The sequence below is a fragment of the Gasterosteus aculeatus genome, chromosome 15 (genome assembly GCF_964276395.1).
Source record: "Gasterosteus aculeatus chromosome 15, fGasAcu3.hap1.1, whole genome shotgun sequence".
Lineage (NCBI taxonomy): Eukaryota > Metazoa > Chordata > Actinopteri > Perciformes > Gasterosteidae > Gasterosteus > Gasterosteus aculeatus.
Genome location: NC_135703.1, coordinates 19,658,280 through 19,671,299, shown reverse-complemented (window position 1 = coordinate 19,671,299; position 13,020 = coordinate 19,658,280). Strand labels below are relative to the sequence as shown.

Here is a 13,020-nt window from a genome sequence, read left to right as displayed (position 1 = left end):
GAGAAATATGTCAAATAGTGGAAATTATAAAAAATATCATGCTGTCACAGATGACATTTGTTGTTCATCACACTTTTGAAGTGAATTCTTGAACCTGAACGCAGTACCTCAGACCGCTTTGCAATCCTGACCTAAAAATACTGAAAGTATCTAAAATGCTGAAAAACATCTTGCTATCATTTATTAAATATGCCTCCAAATAACACATTATGTTTCAACTCTTTAACACAAACACCGTTGCGGTATTTCAATTCAGAGAGAAATATCTTACATATGTCTCAGCCAACAAACAACACCAGTGACTGTCAGAAGTGGGATTTGAACCCGCCTCCAGTGGAGACTGCGGCCTAAACGCAGCGCCTTAGACCGCTCGGCCATCCTGACTGAGAAATATGTCAAATAGTGGAAATTGTAAAAAATATCATGCTGTCACAGATGACTGTTGTTGTTCATCACACTTTTGAAGTGAATTCTTGAACCTGAACGCAGTACCTCAGACTGCTTTGCAATCCTGACCTAAAAATACTGAAAGTATCTAAAATGATGAAAAACATCTTGCTATCATTTATTAAATATGCCTCTTAATCACACATGGAATATTATATTTCAACTCTTTAACACAAAAACCATAGCTGTATTTCAATTCAGCGAGAAATATGTTACATATGTCTCAGCCAACGAACAACACCAGTGACTGTCAGAAGTGGGATTTGAACCCACGCCTCCAGTGGAGACTGCGGCCTAAACGCAGCGCCTTAGACCGCTCGGCCATCCTGACTGAGAAATATGTCAAATAGTGGAAATTGTAAAAAATATCATGCTGTCACAGATGACTGTTGTTGTTCATCACACTTTTGAAGTGAATTCTTGAACCTGAACGCAGTACCTCAGACTGCTTTGCAATCCTGACCTAAAAATACTGAAAGTATCTAAAATGATGAAAAACATCTTGCTATCATTTATTAAATATGCCTCTTAATCACACATGGAATATTATATTTCAACTCTTTAACACAAAAACCATAGCTGTATTTCAATTCAGCGAGAAATATGTTACATATGTCTCAGCCAACGAACAACACCAGTGACTGTCAGAAGTGGGATTTGAACCCACGCCTCCAGTGGAGACTGCGGCCTAAACGCAGCGCCTTAGACCGCTCGGCCATCCTGACTGAGAAATATGTCAAATAGTGGAAATTATAAAAAATATCATGCTGTCACAGATGACATTTGTTGTTCATCACACTTTTGAAGTGAATTCTTGAACCTGAACGCAGTACCTCAAACCGCTTTGCAATCCTGACCTAAAAATACTGAAAGTATCTAAAATGCTGAAAAACATCTTGCTATCATTTATTAAATATGCCTCCAAATAACACATGGATAATTATGTTTCAACTCTTTAACACAAACACCGTTGCGGTATTTCAATTCAGAGAGAAATATCTTACATATGTCTCAGCCAACAAACAACACCAGTGACTGTCAGAAGTGGGATTTGAACCCGCCTCCAGTGGAGACTGCGGCCTAAACGCAGCGCCTTAGACCGCTCGGCCATCCTGACTGAGAAATATGTCAAATAGTGGAAATTGTAAAAAATATCATCCTGTCACAGATGACTGTTGTTGTTCATCACACTTTTGAAGTGAATTCTTGAACCTGAACGCAGTACCTCAGACTGCTTTGCAATCCTGACCTAAAAATACTGAAAGTATCTAAAATGATGAAAAACATCTTGCTATCATTTATTAAATATGCCTCTTAATCACACATGGAATATTATATTTCAACTCTTTAACACAAAAACCATAGCTGTATTTCAATTCAGCGAGAAATATGTTACATATGTCTCAGCCAACGAACAACACCAGTGACTGTCAGAAGTGGGATTTGAACCCGCCTCCAGTGGAGACTGCGGCCTAAACTCAGCGCCTTAGACCGCTCGGCCATCCTGACTGAGAAATATGTCAAATAGTGGAAATTATAAAAAATATCATGCTGTCACAGATGACATTTGTTGTTCATCACACTTTTGAAGTGAATTCTTGAGTGAAAACCTGAACGCAGTACCTCAGACCGCTTTGCAATCCTGACCTAAAAATACTGAAAGTATCTAAAATGATGAAAAACATCTTGCTATCATTTATTAAATATGCCTCTAAATAACACATGGAATATTATGTTTCAACTCTTTAACACAAACACCGTTGCGGTATTTCAATTCAGCGAGAAATATCTTACATATGTCTCAGCCAACGAACAACACCAGTGACTGTCAGAAATGGGATTTGAACCCACGCCTCCAGTGGAGACTGCGGCCTAAACGCAGCGCCTTAGACCGCTCGGCCATCCTGACTGAGAAATATGTCAAATAGTGGAAATTATAAAAAATATCATGCTGTCACAGATGACATTTGTTCATCACACTTTTGAAGTGAATTCTTGAACCTGAACGCAGTACCTCAGACCGCTTTGCAATCCTGACCTAAAAATACTGAAAGTATCTAAAATGATGAAAAACATCTTGCTATCATTTATTAAATATGCCTCTTAATCACACATGGAATATTATGTTTCAACTCTTTAACACAAAAACCATTGCGGTATTTCAATTCAGAGAGAAATATGTTACATATGTCTCAGCCAACGAACAACACCAGTGACTGTCAGAAGTGGGATTTGAACCCACGCCTCCAGTGGAGACTGCGGCCTAAACGCAGCGCCTTAGACCGCTCGGCCATCCTGACTGAGAAATATGTCAAATAGTGGAAATTGTAAAAAATATCATGCTGTCACAGATGACTGTTGTTGTTCATCACACTTTTGAAGTGAATTCTTGAACCTGAACGCAGTACCTCAGACTGCTTTGCAATCCTGACCTAAAAATACTGAAAGTATCTAAAATGATGAAAAACATATTGCTATCATTTATTAAATATGCCTCTTAATCACACATGGAATATTATATTTCAACTCTTTAACACAAAAACCATAGCTGTATTTCAATTCAGCGAGAAATATGTTACATATGTCTCAGCCAACGAACAACACCAGTGACTGTCAGAAGTGGGATTTGAACCCACGCCTCCAGTGGAGACTGCGGCCTAAACGCAGCGCCTTAGACCGCTCGGCCATCCTGACTGAGAAATATGTCAAGTAGTTGAAATTATAAAAAATATCATGCTGTCACAGATGACATTTGTTGTTCATCACACTTTTGAAGTGAATTCTTGAACCTGAACGCAGTACCTCAGACCGCTTTGCAATCCTGACCTAAAAATACTGAAAGTATCTAAAATGATGAAAAACATCTTGCTATCATTTATTAAATATGCCTCTTAATCACACATGGAATATTATGTTTCAACTCTTTAACACAAAAACCATTGCGGTATTTCAATTCAGAGAGAAATATGTTACATATGTCTCAGCCAACGAACAACACCAGTGACTGTCAGAAGTGGGATTTGAACCCACGCCTCCAGTGGAGACTGCGGCCTAAACGCAGCGCCTTAGACCGCTCGGCCATCCTGACTGAGAAATATGTCAAATAGTGGAAATTGTAAAAAATATCATGCTGTCACAGATGACTGTTGTTGTTCATCACACTTTTGAAGTGAATTCTTGAACCTGAACGCAGTACCTCAGACTGCTTTGCAATCCTGACCTAAAAATACTGAAAGTATCTAAAATGATGAAAAACATCTTGCTATCATTTATTAAATATGCCTCCAAATAACACATTATGTTTCAACTCTTTAACACAAACACCGTTGCGGTATTTCAATTCAGAGAGAAATATCTTACATATGTCTCAGCCAACAAACAACACCAGTGACTGTCAGAAGTGGGATTTGAACCCGCCTCCAGTGGAGACTGCGGCCTAAACGCAGCGCCTTAGACCGCTCGGCCATCCTGACTGAGAAATATGTCAAATAGTGGAAATTGTAAAAAATATCATGCTGTCACAGATGACTGTTGTTGTTCATCACACTTTTGAAGTGAATTCTTGAACCTGAACGCAGTACCTCAGACTGCTTTGCAATCCTGACCTAAAAATACTGAAAGTATCTAAAATGATGAAAAACATCTTGCTATCATTTATTAAATATGCCTCTTAATCACACATGGAATATTATATTTCAACTCTTTAACACAAAAACCATAGCTGTATTTCAATTCAGCGAGAAATATGTTACATATGTCTCAGCCAACGAACAACACCAGTGACTGTCAGAAGTGGGATTTGAACCCACGCCTCCAGTGGAGACTGCGGCCTAAACGCAGCGCCTTAGACCGCTCGGCCATCCTGACTGAGAAATATGTCAAATAGTGGAAATTGTAAAAAATATCATGCTGTCACAGATGACTGTTGTTGTTCATCACACTTTTGAAGTGAATTCTTGAACCTGAACGCAGTACCTCAGACTGCTTTGCAATCCTGACCTAAAAATACTGAAAGTATCTAAAATGATGAAAAACATCTTGCTATCATTTATTAAATATGCCTCTTAATCACACATGGAATATTATATTTCAACTCTTTAACACAAAAACCATAGCTGTATTTCAATTCAGCGAGAAATATGTTACATATGTCTCAGCCAACGAACAACACCAGTGACTGTCAGAAGTGGGATTTGAACCCACGCCTCCAGTGGAGACTGCGGCCTAAACGCAGCGCCTTAGACCGCTCGGCCATCCTGACTGAGAAATATGTCAAATAGTGGAAATTATAAAAAATATCATGCTGTCACAGATGACATTTGTTGTTCATCACACTTTTGAAGTGAATTCTTGAACCTGAACGCAGTACCTCAAACCGCTTTGCAATCCTGACCTAAAAATACTGAAAGTATCTAAAATGCTGAAAAACATCTTGCTATCATTTATTAAATATGCCTCCAAATAACACATGGATAATTATGTTTCAACTCTTTAACACAAACACCGTTGCGGTATTTCAATTCAGAGAGAAATATCTTACATATGTCTCAGCCAACAAACAACACCAGTGACTGTCAGAAGTGGGATTTGAACCCGCCTCCAGTGGAGACTGCGGCCTAAACGCAGCGCCTTAGACCGCTCGGCCATCCTGACTGAGAAATATGTCAAATAGTGGAAATTGTAAAAAATATCATCCTGTCACAGATGACTGTTGTTGTTCATCACACTTTTGAAGTGAATTCTTGAACCTGAACGCAGTACCTCAGACTGCTTTGCAATCCTGACCTAAAAATACTGAAAGTATCTAAAATGATGAAAAACATCTTGCTATCATTTATTAAATATGCCTCTTAATCACACATGGAATATTATATTTCAACTCTTTAACACAAAAACCATAGCTGTATTTCAATTCAGCGAGAAATATGTTACATATGTCTCAGCCAACGAACAACACCAGTGACTGTCAGAAGTGGGATTTGAACCCGCCTCCAGTGGAGACTGCGGCCTAAACTCAGCGCCTTAGACCGCTCGGCCATCCTGACTGAGAAATATGTCAAATAGTGGAAATTATAAAAAATATCATGCTGTCACAGATGACATTTGTTGTTCATCACACTTTTGAAGTGAATTCTTGAGTGAAAACCTGAACGCAGTACCTCAGACCGCTTTGCAATCCTGACCTAAAAATACTGAAAGTATCTAAAATGATGAAAAACATCTTGCTATCATTTATTAAATATGCCTCTAAATAACACATGGAATATTATGTTTCAACTCTTTAACACAAACACCGTTGCGGTATTTCAATTCAGCGAGAAATATCTTACATATGTCTCAGCCAACGAACAACACCAGTGACTGTCAGAAATGGGATTTGAACCCACGCCTCCAGTGGAGACTGCGGCCTAAACGCAGCGCCTTAGACCGCTCGGCCATCCTGACTGAGAAATATGTCAAATAGTGGAAATTATAAAAAATATCATGCTGTCACAGATGACATTTGTTCATCACACTTTTGAAGTGAATTCTTGAACCTGAACGCAGTACCTCAGACCGCTTTGCAATCCTGACCTAAAAATACTGAAAGTATCTAAAATGATGAAAAACATCTTGCTATCATTTATTAAATATGCCTCTTAATCACACATGGAATATTATGTTTCAACTCTTTAACACAAAAACCATTGCGGTATTTCAATTCAGAGAGAAATATGTTACATATGTCTCAGCCAACGAACAACACCAGTGACTGTCAGAAGTGGGATTTGAACCCACGCCTCCAGTGGAGACTGCGGCCTAAACGCAGCGCCTTAGACCGCTCGGCCATCCTGACTGAGAAATATGTCAAATAGTGGAAATTGTAAAAAATATCATGCTGTCACAGATGACTGTTGTTGTTCATCACACTTTTGAAGTGAATTCTTGAACCTGAACGCAGTACCTCAGACTGCTTTGCAATCCTGACCTAAAAATACTGAAAGTATCTAAAATGATGAAAAACATATTGCTATCATTTATTAAATATGCCTCTTAATCACACATGGAATATTATATTTCAACTCTTTAACACAAAAACCATAGCTGTATTTCAATTCAGCGAGAAATATGTTACATATGTCTCAGCCAACGAACAACACCAGTGACTGTCAGAAGTGGGATTTGAACCCACGCCTCCAGTGGAGACTGCGGCCTAAACGCAGCGCCTTAGACCGCTCGGCCATCCTGACTGAGAAATATGTCAAGTAGTTGAAATTATAAAAAATATCATGCTGTCACAGATGACATTTGTTGTTCATCACACTTTTGAAGTGAATTCTTGAACCTGAACGCAGTACCTCAGACCGCTTTGCAATCCTGACCTAAAAATACTGAAAGTATCTAAAATGATGAAAAACATCTTGCTATCATTTATTAAATATGCCTCTTAATCACACATGGAATATTATGTTTCAACTCTTTAACACAAAAACCATTGCGGTATTTCAATTCAGAGAGAAATATGTTACATATGTCTCAGCCAACGAACAACACCAGTGACTGTCAGAAGTGGGATTTGAACCCACGCCTCCAGTGGAGACTGCGGCCTAAACGCAGCGCCTTAGACCGCTCGGCCATCCTGACTGAGAAATATGTCAAATAGTGGAAATTGTAAAAAATATCATGCTGTCACAGATGACTGTTGTTGTTCATCACACTTTTGAAGTGAATTCTTGAACCTGAACGCAGTACCTCAGACTGCTTTGCAATCCTGACCTAAAAATACTGAAAGTATCTAAAATGATGAAAAACATCTTGCTATCATTTATTAAATATGCCTCCAAATAACACATTATGTTTCAACTTTTTAACACAAACACCGTTGCGGTATTTCAATTCAGAGAGAAATATCTTACATATGTCTCAGCCAACAAACAACACCAGTGACTGTCAGAAGTGGGATTTGAACCCGCCTCCAGTGGAGACTGCGGCCTAAACGCAGCGCCTTAGACCGCTCGGCCATCCTGACTGAGAAATATGTCAAGTAGTGGAAATTATAAAAAATATCATGCTGTCACAGATGACATTTGTTGTTCATCACACTTTTGAAGTGAATTCTTGAACCTGAACGCAGTACCTCAGACTGCTTTGCAATCCTGACCTAAAAATACTGAAAGTATCTAAAATGATGAAAAACATCTTGCTATCATTTATTAAATATGCCTCTTAATCACACATGGAATATTATATTTCAACTCTTTAACACAAAAACCATAGCTGTATTTCAATTCAGCGAGAAATATGTTACATATGTCTCAGCCAACGAACAACACCAGTGACTGTCAGAAGTGGGATTTGAACCCACGCCTCCAGTGGAGACTGCGGCCTAAACGCAGCGCCTTAGACCGCTCGGCCATCCTGACTGAGAAATATGTCAAATAGTGGAAATTGTAAAAAATATCATGCTGTCACAGATGACTGTTGTTGTTCATCACACTTTTGAAGTGAATTCTTGAACCTGAACGCAGTACCTCAGACCGCTTTGCAATGCTGACCTAAAAATACTGAAAGTATCTAAAATGCTGAAAAACATCTTGCTATCATTTATTAAATATGCCTCCAAATAACACATGGATAATTATGTTTCAACTCTTTAACACAAACACCGTTGCGGTATTTCAATTCAGAGAGAAATATCTTACATATGTCTCAGCAAACAAACAACACCAGTGACTGTCAGAAGTGGGATTTGAACCCGCCTCCAGTGGAGACTGCGGCCTAAACGCAGCGCCTTAGACCGCTCGGCCATCCTGACTGAGAAATATGTCAAATAGTGGAAATTATAAAAAATATCATGCTGTCACAGATGACATTTGTTGTTCATCACACTTTTGAAGTGAATTCTTGAACCTGAACGCAGTACCTCAGACCGCTTTGCAATCCTGACCTAAAAATACTGAAAGTATCTAAAATGCTGAAAAACATCTTGCTATCATTTATTAAATATGCCTCCAAATAACACATTATGTTTCAACTCTTTAACACAAACACCGTTGCGGTATTTCAATTCAGAGAGAAATATCTTACATATGTCTCAGCCAACAAACAACACCAGTGACTGTCAGAAGTGGGATTTGAACCCGCCTCCAGTGGAGACTGCGGCCTAAACGCAGCGCCTTAGACCGCTCGGCCATCCTGACTGAGAAATATGTCAAGTAGTGGAAATTATAAAAAATATCATGCTGTCACAGATGACATTTGTTGTTCATCACACTTTTGAAGTGAATTCTTGAACCTGAACGCAGTACCTCAGACTGCTTTGCAATCCTGACCTAAAAATACTGAAAGTATCTAAAATGATGAAAAACATCTTGCTATCATTTATTAAATATGCCTCTTAATCACACATGGAATATTATATTTCAACTCTTTAACACAAAAACCATAGCTGTATTTCAATTCAGCGAGAAATATGTTACATATGTCTCAGCCAACGAACAACACCAGTGACTGTCAGAAGTGGGATTTGAACCCACGCCTCCAGTGGAGACTGCGGCCTAAACGCAGCGCCTTAGACCGCTCGGCCATCCTGACTGAGAAATATGTCAAATAGTGGAAATTGTAAAAAATATCATGCTGTCACAGATGACTGTTGTTGTTCATCACACTTTTGAAGTGAATTCTTGAACCTGAACGCAGTACCTCAGACCGCTTTGCAATGCTGACCTAAAAATACTGAAAGTATCTAAAATGCTGAAAAACATCTTGCTATCATTTATTAAATATGCCTCCAAATAACACATGGATAATTATGTTTCAACTCTTTAACACAAACACCGTTGCGGTATTTCAATTCAGAGAGAAATATCTTACATATGTCTCAGCAAACAAACAACACCAGTGACTGTCAGAAGTGGGATTTGAACCCGCCTCCAGTGGAGACTGCGGCCTAAACGCAGCGCCTTAGACCGCTCGGCCATCCTGACTGAGAAATATGTCAAATAGTGGAAATTATAAAAAATATCATGCTGTCACAGATGACATTTGTTGTTCATCACACTTTTGAAGTGAATTCTTGAACCTGAACGCAGTACCTCAGACCGCTTTGCAATCCTGACCTAAAAATACTGAAAGTATCTAAAATGCTGAAAAACATCTTGCTATCATTTATTAAATATGCCTCCAAATAACACATTATGTTTCAACTCTTTAACACAAACACCGTTGCGGTATTTCAATTCAGAGAGAAATATCTTACATATGTCTCAGCCAACAAACAACACCAGTGACTGTCAGAAGTGGGATTTGAACCCGCCTCCAGTGGAGACTGCGGCCTAAACGCAGCGCCTTAGACCGCTCGGCCATCCTGACTGAGAAATATGTCAAGTAGTGGAAATTATAAAAAATATCATGCTGTCACAGATGACATTTGTTGTTCATCACACTTTTGAAGTGAATTCTTGAACCTGAACGCAGTACCTCAGACTGCTTTGCAATCCTGACCTAAAAATACTGAAAGTATCTAAAATGATGAAAAACATCTTGCTATCATTTATTAAATATGCCTCTTAATCACACATGGAATATTATATTTCAACTCTTTAACACAAAAACCATAGCTGTATTTCAATTCAGCGAGAAATATGTTACATATGTCTCAGCCAACGAACAACACCAGTGACTGTCAGAAGTGGGATTTGAACCCACGCCTCCAGTGGAGACTGCGGCCTAAACGCAGCGCCTTAGACCGCTCGGCCATCCTGACTGAGAAATATGTCAAATAGTGGAAATTGTAAAAAATATCATGCTGTCACAGATGACTGTTGTTGTTCATCACACTTTTGAAGTGAATTCTTGAACCTGAACGCAGTACCTCAGACTGCTTTGCAATCCTGACCTAAAAATACTGAAAGTATCTAAAATGATGAAAAACATCTTGCTATCATTTATTAAATATGCCTCGAAATAACACATTATGTTTCAACTTTTTAACACAAACACCGTTGCGGTATTTCAATTCAGAGAGAAATATCTTACATATGTCTCAGCCAACAAACAACACCAGTGACTGTCAGAAGTGGGATTTGAACCCGCCTCCAGTGGAGACTGCGGCCTAAACGCAGCGCCTTAGACCGCTCGGCCATCCTGACTGAGAAATATGTCAAGTAGTGGAAATTATAAAAAATATCATGCTGTCACAGATGACATTTGTTGTTCATCACACTTTTGAAGTGAATTCTTGAACCTGAACGCAGTACCTCAGACTGCTTTGCAATCCTGACCTAAAAATACTGAAAGTATCTAAAATGATGAAAAACATCTTGCTATCATTTATTAAATATGCCTCTTAATCACACATGGAATATTATATTTCAACTCTTTAACACAAAAACCATAGCTGTATTTCAATTCAGCGAGAAATATGTTACATATGTCTCAGCCAACGAACAACACCAGTGACTGTCAGAAGTGGGATTTGAACCCACGCCTCCAGTGGAGACTGCGGCCTAAACGCAGCGCCTTAGACCGCTCGGCCATCCTGACTGAGAAATATGTCAAATAGTGGAAATTGTAAAAAATATCATGCTGTCACAGATGACTGTTGTTGTTCATCACACTTTTGAAGTGAATTCTTGAACCTGAACGCAGTACCTCAGACTGCTTTGCAATCCTGACCTAAAAATACTGAAAGTATCTAAAATGATGAAAAACATCTTGCTATCATTTATTAAATATGCCTGTTAATCACACATGGAATATTATATTTCAACTCTTTAACACAAAAACCATAGCTGTATTTCAATTCAGCGAGAAATATGTTACATATGTCTCAGCCAACGAACAACACCAGTGACTGTCAGAAGTGGGATTTGAACCGACGCCTCCAGTGGAGACTGCGGCCTAAACGCAGCGCCTTAGACCGCTCGGCCATCCTGACTGAGAAATATGTCAAATAGTGGAAATTATAAAAAATATCATGCTGTCACAGATGACTGTTGTTGTTCATCACACTTTTGAAGTGAATTCTTGAACCTGAACGCAGTACCTCAGACTGCTTTGCAATCCTGACCTAAAAATACTGAAAGTATCTAAAATGATGAAAAACATCTTGCTATCATTTATTAAATATGCCTCTTAATCACACATGGAATATTATATTTCAACTCTTTAACACAAAAACCATAGCTGTATTTCAATTCAGCGAGAAATATGTTACATATGTCTCAGCCAACGAACAACACCAGTGACTGTCAGAAGTGGGATTTGAACCCACGCCTCCAGTGGAGACTGCGGCCTAAACGCAGCGCCTTAGACCGCTCGGCCATCCTGACTGAGAAATATGTCAAATAGTGGAAATTGTAAAAAATATCATGCTGTCACAGATGACTGTTGTTGTTCATCACACTTTTGAAGTGAATTCTTGAACCTGAACGCAGTACCTCAGACTGCTTTGCAATCCTGACCTAAAAATACTGAAAGTATCTAAAATGATGAAAAACATCTTGCTATCATTTATTAAATATGCCTCTTAATCACACATGGAATATTATATTTCAACTCTTTAACACAAAAACCATAGCTGTATTTCAATTCAGCGAGAAATATGTTACATATGTCTCAGCCAACGAACAACACCAGTGACTGTCAGAAGTGGGATTTGAACCCACGCCTCCAGTGGAGACTGCGGCCTAAACGCAGCGCCTTAGACCGCTCGGCCATCCTGACTGAGAAATATGTCAAATAGTGGAAATTATAAAAAATATCATGCTGTCACAGATGACATTTGTTGTTCATCACACTTTTGAAGTGAATTCTTGAACCTGAACGCAGTACCTCAAACCGCTTTGCAATCCTGACCTAAAAATACTGAAAGTATCTAAAATGCTGAAAAACATCTTGCTATCATTTATTAAATATGCCTCCAAATAACACATGGATAATTATGTTTCAACTCTTTAACACAAACACCGTTGCGGTATTTCAATTCAGAGAGAAATATCTTACATATGTCTCAGCCAACAAACAACACCAGTGACTGTCAGAAGTGGGATTTGAACCCGCCTCCAGTGGAGACTGCGGCCTAAACGCAGCGCCTTAGACCGCTCGGCCATCCTGACTGAGAAATATGTCAAATAGTGGAAATTGTAAAAAATATCATCCTGTCACAGATGACTGTTGTTGTTCATCACACTTTTGAAGTGAATTCTTGAACCTGAACGCAGTACCTCAGACTGCTTTGCAATCCTGACCTAAAAATACTGAAAGTATCTAAAATGATGAAAAACATCTTGCTATCATTTATTAATTATGCCTCTTAATCACACATGGAATATTATATTTCAACTCTTTAACACAAAAACCATAGCTGTATTTCAATTCAGCGAGAAATATGTTACATATGTCTCAGCCAACGAACAACACCAGTGACTGTCAGAAGTGGGATTTGAACCCGCCTCCAGTGGAGACTGCGGCCTAAACTCAGCGCCTTAGACCGCTCGGCCATCCTGACTGAGAAATATGTCAAATAGTGGAAATTATAAAAAATATCATGCTGTCACAGATGACATTTGTTGTTCATCACACTTTTGAAGT

At 38.9% G+C, this 13,020-nt stretch overlaps 30 non-coding genes across 30 annotated transcripts; all 30 read right to left on the bottom strand.

The window, feature by feature from the left end:
• Positions 1 to 303: 303 nt before the first annotated feature.
• trnal-uag (transfer RNA leucine (anticodon UAG)) lies at positions 304 to 384 on the bottom strand. The gene has a single exon. It is a non-coding gene; the product is annotated as a tRNA-Leu (tRNA).
• A 311-nt stretch (positions 385 to 695) lies between these two features.
• trnal-uag (transfer RNA leucine (anticodon UAG)) lies at positions 696 to 778 on the bottom strand. The gene has a single exon. It is a non-coding gene; the product is annotated as a tRNA-Leu (tRNA).
• A 311-nt stretch (positions 779 to 1,089) lies between these two features.
• Positions 1,090 to 1,172, bottom strand: trnal-uag (transfer RNA leucine (anticodon UAG)). Its single transcript has one exon. It is a non-coding gene; the product is annotated as a tRNA-Leu (tRNA).
• A 311-nt stretch (positions 1,173 to 1,483) lies between these two features.
• On the bottom strand, positions 1,484 to 1,564 carry trnal-uag (transfer RNA leucine (anticodon UAG)). The gene has a single exon. It is a non-coding gene; the product is annotated as a tRNA-Leu (tRNA).
• A 709-nt stretch (positions 1,565 to 2,273) lies between these two features.
• Positions 2,274 to 2,356, bottom strand: trnal-uag (transfer RNA leucine (anticodon UAG)). Its single transcript has one exon. It is a non-coding gene; the product is annotated as a tRNA-Leu (tRNA).
• Positions 2,357 to 2,664: 308 nt separating this feature from the next.
• On the bottom strand, positions 2,665 to 2,747 carry trnal-uag (transfer RNA leucine (anticodon UAG)). The gene has a single exon. It is a non-coding gene; the product is annotated as a tRNA-Leu (tRNA).
• A 311-nt stretch (positions 2,748 to 3,058) lies between these two features.
• trnal-uag (transfer RNA leucine (anticodon UAG)) lies at positions 3,059 to 3,141 on the bottom strand. The gene has a single exon. It is a non-coding gene; the product is annotated as a tRNA-Leu (tRNA).
• A 311-nt stretch (positions 3,142 to 3,452) lies between these two features.
• Positions 3,453 to 3,535, bottom strand: trnal-uag (transfer RNA leucine (anticodon UAG)). The gene has a single exon. It is a non-coding gene; the product is annotated as a tRNA-Leu (tRNA).
• A 304-nt stretch (positions 3,536 to 3,839) lies between these two features.
• On the bottom strand, positions 3,840 to 3,920 carry trnal-uag (transfer RNA leucine (anticodon UAG)). The gene has a single exon. It is a non-coding gene; the product is annotated as a tRNA-Leu (tRNA).
• A 311-nt stretch (positions 3,921 to 4,231) lies between these two features.
• Positions 4,232 to 4,314, bottom strand: trnal-uag (transfer RNA leucine (anticodon UAG)). Its single transcript has one exon. It is a non-coding gene; the product is annotated as a tRNA-Leu (tRNA).
• Positions 4,315 to 4,625: 311 nt separating this feature from the next.
• Positions 4,626 to 4,708, bottom strand: trnal-uag (transfer RNA leucine (anticodon UAG)). The gene has a single exon. It is a non-coding gene; the product is annotated as a tRNA-Leu (tRNA).
• A 311-nt stretch (positions 4,709 to 5,019) lies between these two features.
• Positions 5,020 to 5,100, bottom strand: trnal-uag (transfer RNA leucine (anticodon UAG)). The gene has a single exon. It is a non-coding gene; the product is annotated as a tRNA-Leu (tRNA).
• Positions 5,101 to 5,809: 709 nt separating this feature from the next.
• trnal-uag (transfer RNA leucine (anticodon UAG)) lies at positions 5,810 to 5,892 on the bottom strand. The gene has a single exon. It is a non-coding gene; the product is annotated as a tRNA-Leu (tRNA).
• A 308-nt stretch (positions 5,893 to 6,200) lies between these two features.
• On the bottom strand, positions 6,201 to 6,283 carry trnal-uag (transfer RNA leucine (anticodon UAG)). Its single transcript has one exon. It is a non-coding gene; the product is annotated as a tRNA-Leu (tRNA).
• Positions 6,284 to 6,594: 311 nt separating this feature from the next.
• Positions 6,595 to 6,677, bottom strand: trnal-uag (transfer RNA leucine (anticodon UAG)). The gene has a single exon. It is a non-coding gene; the product is annotated as a tRNA-Leu (tRNA).
• Positions 6,678 to 6,988: 311 nt separating this feature from the next.
• trnal-uag (transfer RNA leucine (anticodon UAG)) lies at positions 6,989 to 7,071 on the bottom strand. Its single transcript has one exon. It is a non-coding gene; the product is annotated as a tRNA-Leu (tRNA).
• A 304-nt stretch (positions 7,072 to 7,375) lies between these two features.
• trnal-uag (transfer RNA leucine (anticodon UAG)) lies at positions 7,376 to 7,456 on the bottom strand. Its single transcript has one exon. It is a non-coding gene; the product is annotated as a tRNA-Leu (tRNA).
• A 311-nt stretch (positions 7,457 to 7,767) lies between these two features.
• Positions 7,768 to 7,850, bottom strand: trnal-uag (transfer RNA leucine (anticodon UAG)). Its single transcript has one exon. It is a non-coding gene; the product is annotated as a tRNA-Leu (tRNA).
• Positions 7,851 to 8,161: 311 nt separating this feature from the next.
• Positions 8,162 to 8,242, bottom strand: trnal-uag (transfer RNA leucine (anticodon UAG)). The gene has a single exon. It is a non-coding gene; the product is annotated as a tRNA-Leu (tRNA).
• A 304-nt stretch (positions 8,243 to 8,546) lies between these two features.
• trnal-uag (transfer RNA leucine (anticodon UAG)) lies at positions 8,547 to 8,627 on the bottom strand. Its single transcript has one exon. It is a non-coding gene; the product is annotated as a tRNA-Leu (tRNA).
• Positions 8,628 to 8,938: 311 nt separating this feature from the next.
• On the bottom strand, positions 8,939 to 9,021 carry trnal-uag (transfer RNA leucine (anticodon UAG)). Its single transcript has one exon. It is a non-coding gene; the product is annotated as a tRNA-Leu (tRNA).
• Positions 9,022 to 9,332: 311 nt separating this feature from the next.
• trnal-uag (transfer RNA leucine (anticodon UAG)) lies at positions 9,333 to 9,413 on the bottom strand. Its single transcript has one exon. It is a non-coding gene; the product is annotated as a tRNA-Leu (tRNA).
• A 304-nt stretch (positions 9,414 to 9,717) lies between these two features.
• On the bottom strand, positions 9,718 to 9,798 carry trnal-uag (transfer RNA leucine (anticodon UAG)). Its single transcript has one exon. It is a non-coding gene; the product is annotated as a tRNA-Leu (tRNA).
• A 311-nt stretch (positions 9,799 to 10,109) lies between these two features.
• Positions 10,110 to 10,192, bottom strand: trnal-uag (transfer RNA leucine (anticodon UAG)). Its single transcript has one exon. It is a non-coding gene; the product is annotated as a tRNA-Leu (tRNA).
• Positions 10,193 to 10,496: 304 nt separating this feature from the next.
• On the bottom strand, positions 10,497 to 10,577 carry trnal-uag (transfer RNA leucine (anticodon UAG)). The gene has a single exon. It is a non-coding gene; the product is annotated as a tRNA-Leu (tRNA).
• Positions 10,578 to 10,888: 311 nt separating this feature from the next.
• On the bottom strand, positions 10,889 to 10,971 carry trnal-uag (transfer RNA leucine (anticodon UAG)). The gene has a single exon. It is a non-coding gene; the product is annotated as a tRNA-Leu (tRNA).
• Positions 10,972 to 11,282: 311 nt separating this feature from the next.
• trnal-uag (transfer RNA leucine (anticodon UAG)) lies at positions 11,283 to 11,365 on the bottom strand. Its single transcript has one exon. It is a non-coding gene; the product is annotated as a tRNA-Leu (tRNA).
• Positions 11,366 to 11,676: 311 nt separating this feature from the next.
• Positions 11,677 to 11,759, bottom strand: trnal-uag (transfer RNA leucine (anticodon UAG)). The gene has a single exon. It is a non-coding gene; the product is annotated as a tRNA-Leu (tRNA).
• Positions 11,760 to 12,070: 311 nt separating this feature from the next.
• trnal-uag (transfer RNA leucine (anticodon UAG)) lies at positions 12,071 to 12,153 on the bottom strand. Its single transcript has one exon. It is a non-coding gene; the product is annotated as a tRNA-Leu (tRNA).
• A 311-nt stretch (positions 12,154 to 12,464) lies between these two features.
• On the bottom strand, positions 12,465 to 12,545 carry trnal-uag (transfer RNA leucine (anticodon UAG)). The gene has a single exon. It is a non-coding gene; the product is annotated as a tRNA-Leu (tRNA).
• Positions 12,546 to 13,020: the final 475 nt, after the last annotated feature.